Source organism: Pseudonaja textilis, chromosome 1, assembly GCF_049901715.1.
Source record: "Pseudonaja textilis isolate UNSWEBS1 chromosome 1, rPseTex1.2, whole genome shotgun sequence".
Lineage (NCBI taxonomy): Eukaryota > Metazoa > Chordata > Lepidosauria > Squamata > Elapidae > Pseudonaja > Pseudonaja textilis.
In genome coordinates, this window is record NC_141990.1 from 61,115,154 (window position 1) to 61,122,998 (window position 7,845).

The window sequence follows — 7,845 nt, forward strand, 5'->3', positions numbered from 1 at the left end:
TTCTATTTAATTATCACATTTGTAAAGCCGCCCATGAAAATGACTCTGGGTGGCATACAGAATTTAGGGTAAGATGAAAAAATTGCTTTATCCATCCAGCAATGAGTGTTTTCTTTGAGGCTGACTGTGGTCAGAGCTGGAAGGAATTCTAAGTGCATCTTAGTCATCTTTTCTGGAACCAAAAGGGTGGGGAATTCGTTTCAGTTACACCACAATCAGTAAATAAATTTCCCTTTCTGGAAGTGATAGCCTTTCATCACGTTTTCTGCTTTTGCTTCAGAGGAAGTCCTGCTTGCTCCACAGTGCCAGGTGTATATCTTGCTCTGCAATCTGTTTTCTGGCAATGCCAGAAATGCATTGAAATGCCTTGCATCCATCCTGTCCTCACAGTGCAATTTGCTAAAATGCTAAATCCCAAGTTATACATGCTCTAGTTTTGGTTCACAGGCAATTGCAAAAATAAAATAAAATTTAAAAATCATTGGTGTCCCCAACAGAAGAAATTTAAAATGATGTCTCTGTGCTTAATTTTTTTCCCTTTCCTCTATCTTTTTGTTCAGTTTGTTGTCATTATATGCAGTACTCCTTCCCATTCCAATTTTAATTCCACTTGTAGGCATGTACATTATGTGTGAAAGTTATTTTACTTACAGTAACTATAGGATGAGCAGAGGTGTCTCTGTTAACAACTAATAATTATTAGGAAGGCTGCATCAGTGACTTGACCCCAAAGCAAAAAGACTGTAGAACTTGAAAACTTCTGCATTCTTCCATGTTATAACCGATAATGTCCCAGTTTAGTTTTTAAAAAGGCAACAGAAAGGTTTTAATGTTATAAAAAAGCCAAGAATCCAAAGAGTTTTGCTTTACCTACTGCACTATCTTCTAAGACTAGTGCTTTTTGAACTTGGTAATTTTAAGATGTGCGGACTTTTAAGTTCCAAGATTTCCCAGCCAGCATTCTGGGAATTAAAGTCGCATTCTTAAACAAGCAGGCCTAAATGTTTTTGATTTGAGTGCAAAACAGGGAAAGACAAGAGCAGCCAAGAAGGGTTGCTTAGTTCCTGTTCTACTATAGGTCATCTATCAAGATAACCAAAGCATTTAAGGTATGAAAGGCTTAAAAAAAATCTAATTGGAAATGATCACATCCAAGAGATACTGATTTTACCCAACTATCACCCACTCAAGCACCTTGCCCAAGAAAATAATATTAGCAACCAGCCATAGTTGTTGCAATTTTCTGAGCCTAGGGAGGAGTTTTACAGGAATAGTCTTACAACCCCCTCCTTCAAGATGTCTAGGGACACCTCCCCTCTCTCTTATTTCTTGTAAAGAGGCTATTCGTCATCTTCTGAGCCTAGTTATACTATCCTTAACTGTTCTTTGCTTGGTAGGCTATGTTGTTTGAGATATTTATGCATATGAATCGCTGAGTACATCCACAGATTGAAGCACTCACCATAGTGAATATGAATGTTTTCATTTGTAAAATGCTTAGTGACTGACTTCTACCAGATTTATACTGGATCTGTCTGTACATCACCTGCTAGATCAAGTTGGAGATGTTTCGACTACATTGTCACCCAAGCTGGAAAATAATGTTGGGAAGAAAATGGGATGTGTGTACTGGAAATAGAAAGGGTGATATAAGACTGTGCCTAAACTAGATGAAGGAGTTTCACCCAGATTGGAACTATTCCAAAGTTGCAGAGGGAACTTTGGACTAGGAGTTCTGCAGGAATACTCCAACTCCAAGTAACATGGATAATGGAGCAAGATTTGCACTGTTTGCAGTACACACTAGCACAATGTTTGTCCTCCTATTTGAAGACAACCCAGAGCATACCTATTAGAACTGCAAGCTTGTATCCTTACTGCACACCAAATGCAGGTCTGTCAAACTCTTGGATGCATCATGGCTGGCCACGCCCATGCCTGGTTTAGCTAAGGAGAAAAAAGTCCTGATACATCACGTTACACTGCCATGACAATGTGAGTTTGACACCTCTGGTATAGTGGTGAAGGCATCAAGTCTTTCCTTAGGCACAAAGCCAGCTAGAGGGCCTTGGGACAATCGTTTTCTCTCAGCCCTAGGAAGATGTCATTATTTGTAAGCCACTCAGAATCATCTTATAGGGAAGAATGGGCAGCATAAAAAATTAATAAATAAATAAAAATAAATGGCAAACCATTTATAATAGGTTGCCTCACATGCAGACTTTGACAGGAACTTTCCCAATCTTATCAACTTTGTTAAACTTGAACGAAGGGGAGGGCAATAAAAGCCAACCATCAAATACACCATCAAGGACTGAAGCTGACAATGCAGAAGACAAAGACAAAAGCATGAGAATGGAAAGCAGCTTAGAGATTTGCAAGAAAGAACAATAGCAAAAACAAGCAGGGAGAATTTGAAATCTTAACAGTAGAAGGCAAATATAATCGGGAGTGGGCTGCTACCGGTTTGCACCAGTTCAGGTGAGCCAGATGTTAATTTTACATCTGGTTCACCAAACTGGAAGTTGCAACAACTGGCTGGCTCCACCAACCCTGCCCTGTCCCTCCCAGGAGTCTCCACATGGCCTGTTTTGGATCCCAGGTAAATGCAGGGTCCACACAGAGGCTCGGGGAAGGTGAAAAATGGGCCTCCTGGAGGCTCTGGAAGGCCAGAAATGGACCTGTTTCTGGCCTCCAGAGGAGCCTGAGGAGACCATTTTTGCCCTCCTGGAGGCTTGAGGAAATCCTCTGGAGCCTGGAGAGGGCAAAAAAATGGGCCTCCTGGAAGTTCCAGAAGGCCAGAAATGGTCTCCACACAGCCTCCGGAGCCCAGGGAGGCCATTTTTGCCCTCCCGGAGGCTCGAAAAAAGCCTCTGGAGCCTGAGGAGGGTGGAAACAGCCATCCACCTTGGTACAGGAGGGTAACTAGACCACACCCACGTGGCCACACCCACCCAGCAACCAGGCAGACAACTGGTTGCTAAATTTTTTGAAGCTCACCCCTGAATATAATGTTATAGGCATAAATGAAAGTTTATTACACATGATTAGAACACAGTCCTAGAGTCTGTAACTTATTTAATAGGAGTAGCTTCAACATAAGGAAGATTAGGACATACATTCATGAACTGAACATGGAAGTTCTGTTGAAATATAAGAACAAAAATAAAAACTGTCATCACTGTAAAAGTTATAGTAGGCTGTCTGGAAAGGTAGAAAATGTAGAAATATAGAAAATATAGATAGAAAAATACATCTACATGAGATTACCAAGCTCTTAAAGATATATGCAGATAATGACAATGACAGATTTCATCTATTCTAACACTATCTAACTGCAGTCAGAGGTCTAACAAATTCCTATCCTAAGTTTATGACACTTTGTTTGTCAGAAGGTAGAAGAAATAACAATGGCACCTGCTATCTTGTATTTAATTCTTACCAATATGGTGGAATGTGTTGAAGAAGTAAACCTTGAGAAAAAAGTTACCATGTTATACTTGAGTTCATAATATCAACACGAAGAGAAATAAAGAAGAGTCAGACTTGTATTTTGGAATTTGGAAGATGGGGTTTGGATGAGTTTGGATGGAAGTTACCAGATCCAATGGCTTGAAATCATATTTAGAATGATATAAAGAGAATAGAATAAGGTGAAAAAGTAAGACTGAGTCTAAATTTCAGGAAAACAAAGATAACAATAGCTGCAGAAGGACATGAGGTGTTCACAATCAACAAGGAAGAAATTGAATTAGTTCAAGAATTTATCTTCCTTGGACCAAAAATTGTTCATGGTGGTAGTTCTATACCTGAAACCAAATGCAGAATAATCTAGGGCCACAGTGCAATGGTTAATATAAATAAGATCTAGAAAATGCTCTGGATATACTATACTTAGATTTCGGTAAGGCATTTGACAAAATAGACCACAATCTACTTCTTGGACAAACTTGAACAATAGGCCCTATCCAACAAAATGATTTTGAGCTTTGGAGAAAAGCAAAGTTTTACATTAAGGCAGGAAAAATCAATGGTATAAGTACAGATTACTCAAGACCTGGCTCAAAAACAATAACTGTGAGAGAAACCTTGGACTCCTAGTGGATGATCACTTAAATATGAGCCAGCAGTCTGCAACAGCAGCCAAAAATGCTAATACAATCCTGGGTTGTATAAACAGAAGCATAGAATCAACATCACGTGAAATATTAGTGCCACTTTATAAAACCCTAGCTAGAATACTACAACCAATTTTGGTCACCATACTACTACTGTAGTAGTAGTAGTAGTAGTAGTAGTAGTAGTAGTAGTAGTAGTACCACTACTATTGTTGAGATTTTGGGAAAAGTTCAAAGAACAACTAAGATGATCAAAGGCCCAGAGACTAAACCATAAGAAGAACGGCTACAAGTTTTGAATTTGTCTAGTTTAAAGAAAAGAAGAATTTGGGGTGACATGGTAGCAGTATTCCAGCATTTGAGGAATTGCCACAAAGAAGAGGGGATCAAATTATTCTCCAAAGTACTAGAGGGCAGGACAAGAAACTAATCAAAGAGAGAATTAATCAGGAATTAAGGAGAAACTTCCTAACAGTGAAGACAATTCACCAGTGGAACAGCTTGCTTTCAGAAATCATGGGTGCCCCATCACTGGAGGTTTTTAGGAAGAGACTAGGCAGTCACTTGTCTGAAATGGTATAGGGTCTCCTGCTTGGGCAAGGGGCTGGATTAGAAGACCTCTAAGGTCTTTCCAATTCTATTCTATTCTAAAAACAGAGATGTTGATATAAGTACAAAAAGCAGGCTAGTTAGAGCAATAATCAGGGGTGGGATTCTACCAGTTTGCACCTATTCTCTAGAACTGGTAGTTAACATTAGAAGCAGTTTGGAGAACCGGTTGTTAGAAGCAATTACTGGCCTAATCCTGTAAGGAAGGCAGGAAGGAAACATTCTGATGTTGCTTACAGAAACTGCCTCTCCGTTAACCCTTATTACATTTTTGGCAGGACTAGATTTCCTGTCTCTGGAACTTCTCTGGAGTTTTTTTCCCCTCCTTTGCTGGTACTTTGCTTGTGTGGAGTGATCATTCAAAGTTACAATGGCACTGAAAAAAGTGACTTATGACCATTTTTCACACTTACGACTTTTGCAGCATCCCCACAGTCATGAGGCCAGGCGAGGAGATGCATGCCTCGACGGGAGTGTTATTGAGTTGGCCACGCCCAGCCAATAACATGACCACCAAGCCACGCCCACCAACTAAGCCACACCCACAGAACCAGTTGTTAAAAAATTTGAATCCCACCCCTGGCAATAATCTTCCCTATAGCAATGTACTGGTGTGAGTTAGGCACTAAGAAGGGCTGAGAAGGATTGATGCCTTTGAACTATGGGTTGGTGTAAATTATTATGTATACCATGGACAACTAAAGCAACCAACAGAGAATCATATAAAATGAGAAACATCACTGGTCAGAATCACAAGATCCATCTGATTTACTTTGGCCATGTCATGCATGCAAATTCATTGGAGAATCAGTGATGCTAAGAATGATTAGTGGATCAAGAAGAAAGGACAAGCAAAGAACTCACTGGCTTGATACTATACAGATGAACATCCAACAACTGAAACTGCTTAACAGGGTAGTATGGGTATATGTATGAGATCTGGGTGTTTCAGTAGATAATTCTGAACATAAATCAACAATGTGATGATTGTCTTTTCATCTGCTATCTCTTAGAGTTTGTAATGTTGTTCTTCTTCCATCAATGTTACTAGAAGAAGTCTGATTGCAACTGTGATGCTCACTTTCATCAACCATTTGTATCACAAGAAAACTTCAATTAATTTTTTTTTATTAATTGTATGATCAAATTGACATCAACTCTTAGCAATCACAAAGATTTTCTCCCAATGGATTTGTTCTCAGCCTCATCCTTCAAGTCTTCCAATGGTTGCACCCATTATCCTTGTAACTGAGTCCACTTATCTTCTGTTGACCTCTGAGTCTCTTTCTTGCCGTTTCCCAACAGTATTCTTCAAATAACATCCAAATTATGAGTCTGACTGTGCTTCAAGTAATAACTCTGGCTCAATTTGTTTGATTGTTTGTTCTTTTTCTTGACAGTATTTACAGGAGTCTATTTCAATTTCAAAATTCAAAGCATCAATATTGTTTCTATTCTGCTTCTTCAAAATCCAACTTTCACTTCCATAAACCATCAAAGGGAAAACCCTAGTGGCTCTCATCATTTCTGTTTCTGCTAGAAAAAGCTGTTTCAAACTCTGATCATTAAATCTTAAGTTTCAGAGTAACATGACAATTCAACAGGCACAGCAGCTTACCTGATTTGTGTCAGTGTTCACTTTAGTCATTGCAGGACTAATATTTCCAATACTTAGTCAGCCTCACCAATATCAAGAGATGCCAAGAACCATAATTCTGTAATACGGGGATGGCCATATTCCGCCCCTAACTTATCCATTTTTTTACCGGCTGCATTGTAGGTTCAGAGCTTTCAGGTGAATACAGTCCCTCCACTGGGTTCATTTCTAATTTTTAATTTGTTGAAGCAAAACAGCTGAATGGGAGAGTATGATTTGTGACTTGCTAAGTTACCCTTGGAAAAACAAGTAATTTTCCCCACATGATCAAGAAGACATCTTGTGGTCAGATTCTAAGCATAAGTAACAAACATGTGCATCACTTGCCAGAAGACATCTGCCTGCCTGCCTGCCTGCCTGCCTGCCTGCCTATCTATCTCTCTCTCTATCTATCTATCTATCTATCTATCTATCTATCTATCTATCTATCTATCTATCTATCTTTTATACCACCCATCTTGCTATCCAAAGTGATGCTGGGAAGGTCTCAATATACAACCCTAAGACCAAGGGTCTTCAAACTTGGCAAATTGAAGACTTGTGGACTTAAACTCCCAGTATTCCTGCGCTAACATGACTGGACAAATACCAAAACGGAGGTGAGGGAGGGGCACAAATGTTTTCATCTCCTTGAAAAGCCATAGAATAAGGTTCTTGATCATCATCCAGCTAAAGAAACCCTATCTAGCAAAATTATTTTGTCTATGACATGAAGCAATTGTCTTATGACAGGACATGCACTTTGAGTTTACACTGATGTCTGTTTTCCCCTGTGACTCAGCTTCCTTCCTGTCTGGAAAGAATTCTATTCCTTTTGTGAAGAATACTTTCTATCTGCAGCTTTGGTGTGTGGAAGGTCCAACATTGTACCAATGAATCTACTCCTGCCCTGAGGGAAGACTTTTGATACCCTTGACATGCCAGCACCCCTCCCCCTCCTCCCAGCCAACTCTGTTTTACAGGCACCTCAAATCTCAAGTGCAGATTAGAAGCACAAATACAGGTCTGGTACAGGGAGATGCATTTCCACAGGGTTAAACCAAAGACACCGTTTCATGAAAGTCATCCATTAATTTAGTTGTAGGGCTTTCTTTTGAGTGCCCAGTGGAGAAACTCTATTGAAGCTGATACTGCTCACACAAATGAATGTACATGCTGCATAGAAGGCATGGTGTTATAGCAAGCTACAGCTATAACTGTTATAGCAAGTTACAGCAACAGTGCATTCTCTATAATATGATAAGAGAAGTTGGCTTTTTTTGTTTTTTGAAAGGGGTTGCAGAGAACCACCTGTTTTCATCTTGCATTAAAAAACATCCTCCTTTCTGGGAATATATTTGGATGGTTCCTGAGTATGTTTGGGGCCTTTTTTCCACCCTTACAGCCAATTAGCAAAACCAAAACCTCAAACAGAAAAATAAATGCAAAGCGGAGAAGGGAGAAGAAAAAGAAAAGAAAGCA